Source organism: Canis aureus, unplaced genomic scaffold (assembly GCF_053574225.1).
Source record: "Canis aureus isolate CA01 unplaced genomic scaffold, VMU_Caureus_v.1.0 NW_027326446.1_RagTag, whole genome shotgun sequence".
NCBI classification, from domain to species: Eukaryota; Metazoa; Chordata; class Mammalia; order Carnivora; family Canidae; genus Canis; species Canis aureus.
Genome location: NW_027554416.1, coordinates 83,759 through 97,961, shown reverse-complemented (window position 1 = coordinate 97,961; position 14,203 = coordinate 83,759). Strand labels below are relative to the sequence as shown.

At 47.6% G+C, this 14,203-nt stretch overlaps 2 long non-coding RNA genes across 2 annotated transcripts in view; one reads left to right on the top strand and one right to left on the bottom strand.

Annotated features, from left to right (window-relative positions):
• Positions 1–2,570: 2,570 nt before the first annotated feature.
• On the bottom strand, positions 2,571–3,651 carry LOC144309508 (uncharacterized). The gene is made up of 3 exons (XR_013375472.1): positions 3,572–3,651; positions 3,192–3,332; positions 2,571–2,656 (listed from the first exon to the last, which is right to left on the bottom strand). It is a non-coding gene; the product is annotated as an uncharacterized LOC144309508 (long non-coding RNA).
• Positions 3,652–6,565: 2,914 nt separating this feature from the next.
• LOC144309507 (uncharacterized) overlaps positions 6,566–14,203 on the top strand; it is an 89,624-nt gene continuing 81,986 nt past the window's right edge. Inside the window, exons 1-2 of the long non-coding RNA XR_013375471.1 lie at positions 6,566–6,700; positions 7,240–7,330. This is a non-coding gene — a long non-coding RNA (uncharacterized LOC144309507). The remainder of the gene's footprint in view (positions 6,701–7,239; positions 7,331–14,203) is intronic.

The following is a 14,203-nucleotide window of genomic DNA, read 5'->3' as shown; positions in this document are numbered from 1 at the left end:
AGGCTGCTCTTCTGTGGGGCACAAGGGGAATGCGCTGGGGCAGGTTTGGTACATGAGCATTTAGAACCACCAAAACACTGGACTATGACCCAACTGAGCATGCTCCACTTATGTATGAGCAGGAAGGGGCACCTGCTCAGAGCTGAGGCCCGGGAGGCAGCTTATGGAGCAGGCAGGACAGGAGGGCACACCAGGCCCCTGTCACAACCACCAACTGTTCTGATGGCAGAGCTCCTCGGAAGCAGGAGGGCCCTTGCTGCAGAAGTGGCTGTGTGTGAACCCTCCCCTGTGCTTCTGAAATGTCCCATTTCTCTGAAGGAACAGCCCAAGAAGAGCCACATGCCTGGAACCCAGAGGGGTGTCTCTGCCCTTGCCCCTCCCTCATGCCCCTCTCACTCAGCAAAAAAGTCAGTCCAACTACTTGACTCCTCATGAGGGATGTATATTCTACTGATGGCTGCAGAGGACACAGAAAAGAGGTTCTCCAAAGGTCGACAGTGAGAACTCCCACACTCTGAGGCGACCTCCATTGCCCTCCCCCTCAGCCTGTCAGCCTTCCTCCCAAATGCCTTTCTGAGGAGGAGCCATTCCCACCTACAGCTGCTCCCACCTGAAGCCACTAAGCATCTCCCCGCTGCGCATCTGCACCTGAACGATCCTCATCAACCTCCCTCTGTAGTTGAGGTGGCTGTTTAAGCACAGTCTACTTGTCACACTGACTTCTGCTTTCTCCCTTTGTGGAGATTCTCAGCCCAAGGCCTCGGGCCTCTGCCCAGCAGGTAGGAGGAGATGAGGCCTCTGGCTTCTGAGTGCAGCCAACAACGGGTCACTCCTCTTCTCCTCCACAAAATCCAGGATCTATTGCTGGCCAACTGACCACGTGCACCGCCTGAATGCACTTCACCTATGTGGGAAGGGTCTCCCCTGAGATTCCAGTGGCCTCTAATCCTGGGGAAGACTCAGAAGAGGAAGACCAGTGAGTAAATGATGGCCTTGGCCACTGCAGCTGGTCTTGGGCTATGATGGATACTCATCTTGTCCTCCCTGCATTATTTGTTGCAGATTCCCCTCAAGGTCCCTACAAACTCTGCTGTCCTCCTCGCTAAGTTGCCAGGTGGCCTTCCTCACACCTTCATCTCTAAAATTTCTGAGCCCCAGCTCACCAGGCCTCTTTTGGCAAGGGTTGTGGCACTTGTCTTTTTACTGTCACAACGGGGCAAGGGAATACCAAGAGGGTCCTGGATGAATCTCCTGGGAGTCAAACTTATTGCTCTTTATGCCCTGGTTTTAATTTTTTTTTTCCGATTTTATTTATTTATTCATGAGAGACACAGAAAGAGAAGCAGAGACAGAGGCAGAGGGAGAAGATTTCCCTCGGGGAGCCCGATGTGGGACTTGATCCAAGAAGTGCAGGATCACGCCATGAGCTGAAGGCAGATGCTTAACTGCTGAGCCACCCAGGCGTCCTTCTATGTCCCGGTTTAAAAGCAGCCCTATCCTTTCCTAACCTGGGTCATTCACTCCAACCAAGAATGGGGGCTCCTTTGCTTGCCAACTCGGTGCTAGACACAAAGAGGATAAAGTCTTCAGGTGGCAGCCGTGGCTTCTAACTCTGTGGGACTCCTCCGCTCACCAGTGGATAGTTGTGGAACCTAACCAACGTTATCACTTGGTGGGTTTGACAGAACTTACCTCACAAGATGCAGTTCTGGGCATGCGGTCATGTCATGTCCAACGGTCTTCCACCAGGGCCCAGCAGCATTACAGGAACGGCTTTATGAAACATATCCGAGCCACCTCTGTGGACAGCATGGGTTTGCTCCAGACTCCTGGAAGGTATCGTTCCCTACCCATGATACACCCAATCTTCTGAGATCTGCTCAGTCTTATGCCCAAGTAACAAGGCTGCTTTCAACTGCAGCTTAGACTCTGCTGCTCTGCAGAGAACTTTCCTATCCTGGGATACACTCAAAAGTCGAAGTCTTTTTGGGTTCAGTCAGTTAAGAGTCTGACTTTGGTCAGGTCGTGATCTCAACGTCCTAGAATGGAGCCCTGCGTTGGGAACTTTGGCTCAGGTTGTGATCTCAATGTCCTGGGATCGTGCCCTGTGTTGGGATCCGTGCTCAGCAGGGAACCTGCTTCTCCCTCTCCCTCTGCTCCTGCCCTGTGCTCTCCTTCTTTAACAAATAAAACCTTTTTTTTTTAAGTGGCAGTCTTTTGTGTCACCTGGTATACAAGGCAGAGAAGTGTTCTGAGATGTGGAATATGTTGTCTCCAAAACCTGAAAAGTCCTCTCAGGCATTGTGCTTCCTTCTCTGCAGGAGATTCAAGTGGTAAAACTCATGTTTTACTTTGGATGATAGGACCCAGCATGTCCCCAACTGTTGGGGCACTCAAAATTGTTCTCATGTGGCAGATAATTGAATCTTCACAGGCATCTTCTCCAACAATGGAATGCACGTTTCTTACCAAGGCTTCCAATGTGCCAGACATTTCCTGTAATCTAACTCCATTGACAAGCTATCAGAGGAGCAAATCGGCACAATGTTCTTCAGATACCCAGGTGGTATGTGAACTATGACAGACTGGAAAGGTACAACCCTGGAGCAATGGGAAATGCATACTGTTGTCTGCTCCATGTGAATCCAAACGGTATCTGATAGGGATAGAAAGAAACACATTTGCCAACTAATGTTTGTATACCATGTACCTGAGAAGTCATGAATCTGGCTTGAGCGAAGAGACTACATCTGGCATAGCAGCCTCAGTTAGGGCTACTATCTGGGTGAATTTATGGAAATTTCGGCCAACCTCCAGGATGAATCTGGTTTCTGCAGGGGTAGACAGGTGAATTAAATGGAAATGTGACAAGGACCATCACTTGAATCCTTTATATCCTTAAGAGGAATAAAATTAGGGATGCCTGGGTGGCTCAGTAGTTGAGCATTTGTCTTAGGGTCAGGGAGTGATCCTGGGGTCCCAGGATCCAGTCCCACATTGGACTCCCTGCATGGAGCCTGCTTCTCCTCCCTCTGCCTATGTCTCTACCTCTCTCTCTCTGTCTCATGTGAATAAATAAAATCTTTTTTAAAAACAAAGGAATAAAAAAAACACCAAACAAAACAAAACAACAAAAGAGTAATAAAAATATCCGTCATTCCTCCTAGATTGTGATATTGTTTTATACTTACTATTTTGACCAGGGATGGAAACAGGTACAGAGGCCTCCACTTGGCCTCCACAATCATGATAGTTCTGATCCTACAAATGAAAGACGCAATGTGTGTTCTGCATGGATTTTCAAACATTCTATTCCATTACACATCTGCAAACTGAGTAATGTCACACGGTTACCATTGTGAGCTGGATCCTGACCTGGGATTCTATTTATTTGGCTCCCCATAGGCCCCATCCTAACAGTGAGCCACGATTATGTTTTGTACATCCAGAAACTAATGTTAACTCTGACCCTACATCCAACAATATTAAAATTCTTGGTATATTCCCCCTTCCCCAGTCCACTCCTCAAATTACTCCTAGAGTCCAATCCCCCTTGTTTATTTACATTTACCCAAATGTGGTAGGCAGCCTCCCAAATGGCCACAATGATTCTAGCCTCCTGGTATTCAGTCATTCCCTTGTGAAGTCCCCTGCCTCACTGAGTAAGGCAGACCTGTGACAATCTGTGACAATTGCAATGTGTGACTTCCAACGTTAGGTCATAAAAGGCATTGTGACTTCCGCTTTGCTTCCCCTGGATCACTTGCTTTCACGTCATGGAAACACCCAAGTAGCCTTATGGAAACATCCATGAGGCAAGGAATTGAGGCCTCTGGTCAAAAACTTACTGGCCGGGCACCAGGGTGGCCCAAGTCATGATCCCAGGGTCTTGGGGTCAAGCCCCACATCAGGCTCTCTGTTCAGCAGGGAGCCTGCTGCTCCCCCTGCTTGTGCATGTGAGTAAGCTGCCTTGGAAGTGGACATCCCAGGCTCAGCTCAACCTTCAAATGACTACAGCCCCAACCCACATCTTGTGTGCATTCTCAGAGACACCATGAGCCAGCACTATCTGGCTAAGCTTTAACTAGATTTTTGACCCACAGAAACCACGTGAGATAACAAAAATAGTCAATTATGCTACTAAGTTTTGGGGTAACTTATTGCACAGCTACAGGTAAAAGATATGCTGAATAACTGTACGAAAATTCCTGGAAGAATATTTATCCCCTTGCCATACATACATGGTCCTTTGTTCTGGGGACCTGGCCTCCTCTTCAAAGACTAGACAGTCCCAGGCCTGAACACTGACTAGAACTTGGCAAGGGATCATGCCTTTGTATTGAGCCGTCTTCAGCCTCCCATCATCCAGCCTTGATTTCTTTTGATAATAAGAGTACTACTCCTGGTGGCTGACCTTCCATTTTGTACGAAAAACACTGGGCTCTTCAAACCATTTCTGGAACCCTTTGTGGGTTGGTGCCTTGGCTGCCACTCCAACCTCATGGCTCACAGTAAATGGTGTAAACCTGGCCTCTGATGGTTCAATGCCACCGCCTGACCTCAAGTGCTGCAGGGTCCTGTCATCCGTTTCTATGACAGCCACTCTTACTGTTTGTCAGCACTGGCCTATGCACGTACCCCACCACTGAACTGTTTAACGACGCTGCTGTCCCTCTCATCATCATATTCCTAGAGCCTTGGTAAATGATGTGTTTGTCGGTGCTTCCTGTGGAATATATCCATTTGCTTGGGTTTTCTTACCTTAGAAAGTCATCATATGTATCCCAGCTTCACAATCCCTGAGCGGTTTAGCCTTCAGCTGCCATCTGTCAGGGGTCCAGCAATTTCAACCTCACTGAGCACGGCCGTAGCTTCCTTTCATGCTTCTAGAAGCCATCCTTGTAGCAAGTTCACACAAACTCCTGCGGTCCCTGACAGAATGTCAAACCTTGTATCTCAGAAGAATACTCCCAAAGCAGTAAATTCACCCTACCCAATCTGAATCCCCCTCTCCTTTATCAAGCACCTATACTCCAGTCCCAAACACAGTCCCCAAGCTGGTACTTGCTGGTTAGGTCGTTCAGCCTCCTTAGGGTGTAGTACCTTCATCTGCCTTCTCAGCCTGAGCGCATCTCCTGCTCTGTTATGCTGGAACATAGCCCCAGTTACACACAAGGGGAGAAACTGGAGAAGAGGGCAAGAAGAGCAAATTCTGTCTTAGTGAAGGATAGCTCTGCAAGTATTCAAATAAAAGACTTTGATGGGGTTTTTGTTTCTTAGGGGGATGGTTTTTTTGTTTTGTTTTTGGTTTTGTGCTTTGGTTGTTTTCTTTTTAGGTAGGCCTGATGCCGAGTATGGGGACAGAACTCACCCCCCAAAGTCAAGAACTAAGCCAAGATCGAGTGCAATGCTTAACCAACAGAGCAACCCAAGTGCCCTAAAGATTTTAGCTTTGCTCGTTTTGTTTTTAAGATTTTATTTATTCTTGAGAGAGACAGAGAAAGAGGCAGAGACCTAGGCAGAGGGAGAAGCAGGCTCCGTGCCAGGAGCGCTATGCAGGACTTGATCCCAGGACCCCAGGATCAAGCCTTGAACAGAAGGCAGATAGATGCCCAACTACTGAGCCACCCAGGCGTCCCAAGATTTTAGTTTTTAAGAGAGTGGGAGGGCAGCCCGGGTGGCTCAGTGGTTTAGCCGCCATCAGCCCAGGGCCTGATCCTGGAGACCCGGGATCGAGTCCCACGTCAGGCTCCCTGCAAGGGGCCCGCCTCTGCCTCTGACTGTGCCCCTCTCTCTGTCATAAATAAATAAAATTTAAAAAAAACTAGAGTGGCTTGGCCCACTCAGTCCCATGGGCTCAGGCAAGGGGCCTGCCTCTGCCTCTGACTGTGCCCCTCTCTCTGTCATAAATAAATAAAATTTAAAAAAAACTAGAGTGGCTTGGCCCACTCAGTCCCATGGGCTCAGAGGGTTAAGGACGATTTCAGATCACAGGGGCCTCAATGCAGGTAACTCCATCGACACGCCCAGGGGCCAGTCTTTCCCGAACGGGAGGACTTTAGCACAGCAAACCCGCCGTGGCTGGGAGTTGAGGCTTCTCGGGAACTCGGCTTCCCTGGTCAGTAGGTCCCAGGCAGACCCTTAGCTGCTCGGCCCGCATCCCCCGCGCCCACCAGCCGAGAGGAAGGCGTCCTGGCCGCTCCCCAGCAGCTCCCGAGGCGGGCTCTCGATCGCCAGTGGGCTCCCTGCCTCCGTGCGCCCGGCCCAGCACAGCCGTCCAACGCCGGGGTCCCCCTCGCTAACCACTTACTCGTCAGGACGCTCCCCAGAGCGCGTGATGTGCGCGGGCTCGTGCCCTCCGTCCGCGGGCCGCCCTCCCGAGTCAGCGATTCAGCGCCGCTGACGCCCTGACCCTGACCGTGGGGCCTGCGCATCCGCAGCCCGAGGCGAGGCCCCGCGGGGGGGGGGGGCGGGGGCGGCTGCGACCGGGCCTAGCACGTGCCCTCGGGCCTCGGGTCAAGGCGACCAGGCCGCGCAGGTGGCGCAGGCGGCTGGAGCCCGAGAGAACGGCTCCGCCGGCCCGGCCCGTGGTGCCGCCGCCCGCACCCCCGGGGCCGACCGTCCGCCGTCCCGTCACACCCGGGGGCGCGGGGAGCCTGGGCCAGGCTGCGGCACACCCCGCCGTCCCGCGGCCTCGCAGGTGGGCTCGGGGCTCCTGCTCCACGTGGCGAGGCCCGGTGACCCCGGAGCCCCCCGCCGCTGACCATGGCGACGTGGGGACCCGAGTCGTCCCAAGAGCCCGGAACGGAAGGCTCAGAGCCTGACCGCGGCGCCGCGAAGCTTCCTCTGGCTCCCACGGCGGCGCCGGGAGGGGCGGCTTCTCCCTGAGTCACGTGGGGTGTGGGAGGGAAGAGCCTGCGCCCCTCCCCGGGTCACGCGGTCGGCAGCGGGCACAGCCCCGCCCCTTCCGTGGGGCCCCTGCGGGGAGGGCCTGCGCTTGTGGGTTCTTTGGTGGCCAATTAGCCATCATAGAGCGTAACACCCAGTGCTCATCCCGTCAAGTGCCCCCTCAGGGCCCGTCGCCCAGTCACCCCCACCCCCGCCCTCCTCCCCTTCCACCTCCCCTAGCTCGTTTCCCGGAGTTAGGAGTCTTCATGTTCTGTCTCCCTTTCTGACGTTTCCCACACGTTTCTTCTCCCTTCCCTTCTACTCCCTTTCACTATTATTTATATTCCCCAGATGAATGAGAACATACACTGTCTGTCCTCCTCCGACTGACTTACTTCACTCAGCATAATACCCTCCAGGTCCATCCACGTTGAAGCAAATGGTGGGTATTTGTCGTTTCCAATGGCTGAGGAATATTCCATTGTATACGTAGACCACAGCTCTTGACCGGAGGCTCCTTCCATAGTTTGGCTATTGTGGACATTGCTGCTAGAAACATCGGGGTGCAGGTGTCCCGGCGTTTCATTGCATCTGAATCTTTGGGGTAAATCCCCAGCAGTGCAATTGCTGGGTCGTAGGGCAGGTCTATTTTTACCTCTTTGAGGAACCTCCACACAGTTTTCCAGAGCGTCTGCACCAGTTCCCATTCCCACCTACGGTGTAAGAGGGTTCCCCTTTCTCCACATCCTCTCCAACATTTGTGGTTTCCTGCCTTGTTAATGTTCCCCATTCTCACTGGTGTGAGGTGGTATCTCATTGTGGTTTTGATTTGTATTTCCCTGATGGCAAGTGATGCGGAACATTTTCTCATGTGCGTGTTGGCCATGTCTATGTCTTCCTCGGTGAGATTTCTCTTCATGTCTTTTGCCCATTTCATGATCACATTGTTTCTTTGTTGTTGAATTTATTTTTTTTAAAGATTTTATTTATTTATTCATAGAGACACAGAGAGAGGAAGAGAGAGGCAGAGACACAGGCAGAGGGAGAGGGAGAGAAGCAGACTCCATGCAGGGAGCCTGACGTGGGTCTCGATCCTGGGTCTCTAGGATCACACCCTGGGCTGCAAGCGGCGCTAAACCGCTAAGCCTCCAGGGTTGCCCGCTGTTGAGTTTAATAAGTTCCTTATAGATCTAGGATACTAGCCCTTTATCTGATACGTCATTTGCAAATATCTTCTCCCACTCTGCAGGTTGTCTTTTAGTTCTGTTGTTTCTTTTGCCTGCAGAAGCTTCTTATCTTGATGAAGTCCCGATAGTTCATTTTTGCTTTTGTTTCTTTTGCCTTCGTGGACGTATCTTGCAAGAAGTTACTGTGGCCGAGTTCAAAAAGGGTGTTGCCTGTGTTCTCCTCTAGGATTTTGATGGAATTTTGTCTCACATTTAGATCTTTCATCCATTTTGAGTTTATCTTTGTGTATGGTGCAAGGGAGTGGTCTAGTTTCATTCTTCTGCATGTGGATGTCCACTTTTCCCAGCACCATTTATTGAAGAGACTGTCTTTTTTCCAGTGGATAGTCTTTCCTCCTTTGTCGAATATTAGTTGACCATGAAGTGCACGGTCCACTTCTGGGTTCTCTATTCTGGTCCATTGATCTTTGTGTCTGTTTTTGTGCCAGGACCACACTGTCTTGATGACCACAGGTTTGTAGTACAACCTGAAATCTGGCATTGTGTTGCCCCCAGCTCTGGTTTTCTTTTTTAATATTCCCCTGGCTATTCAGAGTCTTTTCTGATTCCATACAAATCTTAAAATAATTTGTTCCAACTCTGTGAAGAAAGTCCATGGTATTTTGAATGGGATTGCATTAAACGTGTGCTTCTTAGGTAGCCAGAGCGTGGGAAGTGAACCAGGGCCTGCTCCCTGAAGTCCTCTCGGGCGGCCGGATGGGGCCTGATGGCATCACACTGGTCACCTGGGCAGGACTGTGGGCAGGGTCTGGGATCACTTGTCTGCTCACCCCCGTGTTGCGGGTGGCCAGCGTGCTGGGCAGGAGGGAGGAGCACCAGCATGGGCCTGGATACCTTGAGGACTGAGATCGGGCCGTGGACTGGGCGCCCAGACTCTGGGACTGGCTTGTAGCCAGCCTGGTGTGACGAGGAGACGGAGGGGGGGGTGACCCTGGAGGACCCCAGAGGCAGCTAGACCCTGGGAGGGTCCCTCTGGGAATTGGGCAGAAAGAGCTTCTGAACCCGAGGGAGGGATCCTTGCACGCAGAAGTCCCAGCACTTGGTGTAAGTTAGGGGCTGCAAGGCTGTAGTCTGAGGGACCAACATATAATAGGCAACTGAGGCATATTTTAAGTGCATTACAAGAGCAAGTCTGCACATTGTAAGCTCACCACAATCCCACTGATTGAGCTTAGGGTGACAGAGGATGGAGGTTTTCTTTCTTTTTTATTTATTTATTTATTTTTTATTGGTGTTCAATTTACTAACATACAGAATAACCCCCAGTGCCCATCACCCATTCACTCCCACCCCCCGCCCACCTCCCCTTCCAACACCCCTAGCTCGTTTCCCAGAGTTAGCAGTCTTTACGTTCTGTCTCCCTATCTGATATTTCCCACACATTTCTTCCCCCTTCCCTTATATTCCCTTTCACTATTATTTATATTCCCCAAATGAATGAGAACATATAATGTTTGTCCTTCTCCGACTGGCTTACTTCACTCAGCATGATACCCTCCAGTTCCATCCACGTTGAAGCAAATGGTGGGTATTTGTCATTTCTAATAGCTGAGTAATATTCCATTGTATACATAAACCACATCTTCTTTATCCATTCATCTTTCGTTGGACACAGAGGCTCCTTCCACAGTTTGGCTATCGTGGCCATTGCTGCTATAAACATCGGGGTGCAGGTGTCCCGGCGTTTCACTGCATCTGTATCTTTGGGGTAAATCCCCAGCAGTGCAATTGCTGGGTCGTAGGGCAGGTCTATTTTTAACTGTTTGAGGAACCTCCACACAGTTTTCCAGAGTGGCTGCACCAGTTCACATTCCCACCAACAGTGTAAGAGGGTTCCCTTTTCTCTGCATCCCCTCCAACATTTGTGGTTTCCTGCCTTGTTAATTTGCCCCATTCTCACCGGTGTGAGGTGGTATCTCATTGTGGTTTTGATTTGTATTTCCCTGATGGCAAGTGATGCAGAGCATTTTCTCATATGCATGTTGGCCATGTCTATGTCTTCCTCTGTGAGATTTCTCTTCATGTCTTTTGCCCATTTCATGATTGGATTGTTTGTTTCTGTGCTGTTGAGTTTAATAAGTTCTTTATAGATCTTGGAAACTAGCCTTTTATCTGATATGTCATTTGCAAATATCTTCTCCCATTCTGTAGGTCGTCGTTGAGTTTTGTTGACTGTATCCTTTGCTGTGCAAAAGCTTCTTATCTTGATGAAGTCCCAATAGTTCATTTTTGCTTTTGTTTCTTTTGCCTTCGTGGATGTATCTTGCAAGAAGTTACTATGGCCGAGTTCAAAAAGGGTGTTGCCTGTGTTCTTCTCTAGGATTTTGATGGAATCTTGTCTCACATTTAGATCTTTCATCATTTTGAGTTTATCTTTGTGTATGGTGAAAGAGAGTGGTCTAGTTTCATTCTTCTGCATGTGGATGTCCAATTTTCCCAGCACCATTTATTGAAGAGACTGTCTTTCTTCCAATGGATAGTCTTTCCTCCTGTATCGAATATTAGTTGAACATAAAGTTCAGGGTCCACTTCTGGGTTCTCTATTCTGTTCCACTGATCTATGTGTCTGTTTTTGTGCCAGTACCACACTGTCTTGATGACCACAGCTTTGTAGTACAACCTGAAATCTGGCATTGTGATGCACCCAGATATGGTTTTCTTTTTTAAAATTCCCCTGGCTATTCGGGGTCTTTTCTGATTCCACACAAATCTTAAAATAATTTGTTCTAACTCTCTGAAGAAAGTCCATGGTATTTGATAGGGATTGCATTAAACGTGTATATTGCCCTGGGTAACATTGACATTTTCACAATATTAATTCTTCCAATCATGAGCATGGAATATTTTTCCATCTCTTTGTATCTTCCTCAATTTCTTTCAGAAGTGTTCTATAGTTTTGAGGGTATAGATCCTTTACATCTTTGGTTAGGTTTATTCCTAGGTATCTTATGCTTTTGGGTGCAATTGTAAATGGGATTGACTCCTTAATTTCTCTTTCTTCAGTCTCATTGTTAGTGTATAGAAATGCCACTGATTTCTGGGCATTGATTTTGTATCCTGCCACGCTACTGAATTGCTGTATGAGTTCTAGCAATCTTGGGGTGGAGACTTTTGGGTTTTCTATGTAGAGTATCATGTCATCGGCGAAGAGGGAGAGTTTGACTTCTTCTTTGCCAATTTGAATGCCTTTTCTGTCTTTTTGTTGTCTGACTGCTGAGGCTAGGACTTCCAGTACTATGTTGAACAGCAGTGGTAAGAGTGGACATCCCTGTCTTGTTCCTGATTTTAGGGGAAAGGCTCCCACTGCTTCCCCATTGAGAATGATATTTGCTGTGGGCTTTTCATAGATGGCTTTTAAGATGTCGAGGAATGTTCCCTCTATCCCTACACTCTGAAGAGTTTTGATCAGAAATGGATGCTGTATTTTGTCAAATGCTTTCTCTGCATCTAATGAGAGGATCATATGGTTCTTGGTTTTTCTCTTGCTGATATGATGAATCACATTGATTGTTTTACAGGTGTTGAACCAGCCTTGTGTCCCAGGGATAAATCCTACTTGGTCATGGTGATAATTTTCTTAATGTATTGTTGGATCCTATTGGCCAGTATCTTGTTGAGAATTTTTGCATCCATGTTCATCAGGGATATTGGTCTGTAATTCTCCTTTTTGGTGGGATCTTTGTCTGGCTTTGGAATTAAGGTGATGCTGGAATCATAGAACGAATTTGGAAGTACTCCATCTCTTTCTATCTTTCCAAACAGCTTTAGGAGAATAGGTATGGTTTCTTCTTTAAACGTTTGATAAAATTCCCCTGGGAAGCCATCTGGCCCTGGACTCTTGTGTCTTGGGAGGTTTTTGATGACTGCTTCAATTTCCTCCCTGGTTATTGGCCTGTTTAGGTTTTCTATTTCTTCCTGTTCCAGTTTTGGTAGTTTGTGGCTTTCCAGGAATGCGTCCATTTCTCTTAGATTGCCTAATTTATTGGCGTATAGCTGTTCATAATATGTTTTTAAAATCGTTTGTATTTCCTTGGTGTTGGTATTGATCTCTCCTTTCTCATTCATGATTTTATTAATTTGAGTCTTCTCTCTCTTCTTTTTAATAAGGCTGGCTAATGGTTTATCTATCTTATTAATTCTTTCAAAGAACCAACTCCTGGTTCTGTTGATCTGTTGACCAGAAGACCACAGTTCTTCTGGTCTCGATTTCATTGAGTTCTACTCGAATCTTTATTAATTCCATTCTTCTCTTGGGTGTAGGATCTATTTGCTGTTTTTTCTCTAGCTCCTTTATGTGTAAGGTTAGCTTTTGTATTTGAGTTCTTTCCAGTTTTTGAATGGATGCTTGTATTGTGATGTATTTCCCCCTTAGGACTGCTTTTGCTGCATCCCAAAGATTTTGGATGGTTGTATCTTCATTCTCATTAGTTTCCATGAATCTTTTTTTTTTAATTTTTTAAAATTTTTATTTATTTATGATAGTCACAGAGAGAGAGAGAGAGGCAGAGACATAGGCAGAGAGAGAAGCAGGCTCCATGTACCGGGAGCCCGACGTGGGATTCGATCCCAGGTCTCCAGGATCGCGCCCTGGGCCAAAGGCAGGCGCCAAACCGCTGCGCCACCCAGGGATCCCCTCCATGAATCTTTTTAATTCTTCCTTAATTTCCTGGTTGACCCTTTCATCTTTTAGCAGGATGGTCCTTAACCTCCACGTGTTTGAGGTCCTTCCAAACTTCTTGTTGTGATTTAGTTCTAATTTCAAGGCATTATGGTCTGAGATTATGCAGGGGACGATCCCAATCTTTTGGTATCGGTTCAGACCCGATTTGTGACCCAATATGTGGTCTATTCTGGAGAAAGTTTCATGTGCACTTGAGAAGAATGTGTATTCAGTTGAGTTTGGATGTAAAGTTCTGTAGATATCTGTGAAATCCATCTGGTCCAGTGTATCATTTAAAGCTCTCGTTTCTTTGGAGATGTTGTGCTTAGAAGACCTATCGAGTATAGAAAGAGCTAGATTGAAGTCACCAAGTATAAGTGTATTATTATCTAAGTATTTCTTCACTTTGGTTAATAATTGATTTATATATTTGGCAGCTCCCACTTTCGGGGCATATATACTGAGGATTGTTAAGTCCTCTTCTTGGAGAGATCCTTTAAGTATGACATAGTGTCCCTCTTCATCTCTCACTACAGTCTTTGGGGTAAATCTTAGTTTATCTGATATAAGGATGGCTACCCCTGCTTTCTTTTGAGGACCATTCGAATGGTAAATGGTTCTCCAACCTTTTATTTTCAGGCTGTAAGTGTCCTTCTGTCTAAAATGAGTCTCTTGTAGACAGCAGATAGATGGGTCCTGCTTTTTTATCCAGTCTGAAACCCTGCGCCTTTTGATGGGGTCATTAAGCCCATTCACATTCAGAGTTACTATTGAGAGATATGAATTTAGTGTCATCATGATAACTATTCAGTCCTTGTTTTTGTGGAATGTTCCACTGAACTTCTTCTTAAAGGGGAATTTTAAGAGTCCCCCTTAAAATTTCTTGCAGAGCTGGTTTGGAGGTCACATATTCTTTTAGTTGCTGCCTGTCTTGGAAGCTCTTTATCTCTCCTTCCATTTTGAATGAGAGCCTTGCTGGATAAAGTATTCTTGGTTGCATGTTCTTCTCATTTAGGACCCTGAATATATCCTGCCAGCCCTTTCTGGCCTGCCAGGTGTCTGTGGAGAGGTCTGCTGTTACCCTAATACTCCTCCCCATAAAAGTCAGGGATTTCTTGTCTCTTGCTGCTTTAAGGATCTTCTCTTTATCTTTGGAATTTGCAAGCTTCACTATTAAGTGTCGAGGTGTTGAACGGTTTTTATTGATTTTAGGGGGGGATCTCTCTATTTCCTGGATCTGAATGCCTGTTTCCCTTCCCAGATTAGGAAAGTTTTCAGCTAGAATTTGTTCAAATACATATTCTGGCCCTCTGTCCCTTTCGGCACCCTCGGGAACACCAATTAAACGTAGGTTTTTCTTCCTCAGGCTGTTGTTTATTTCCCTTAATCTATCTTCATGGTCTTTTAA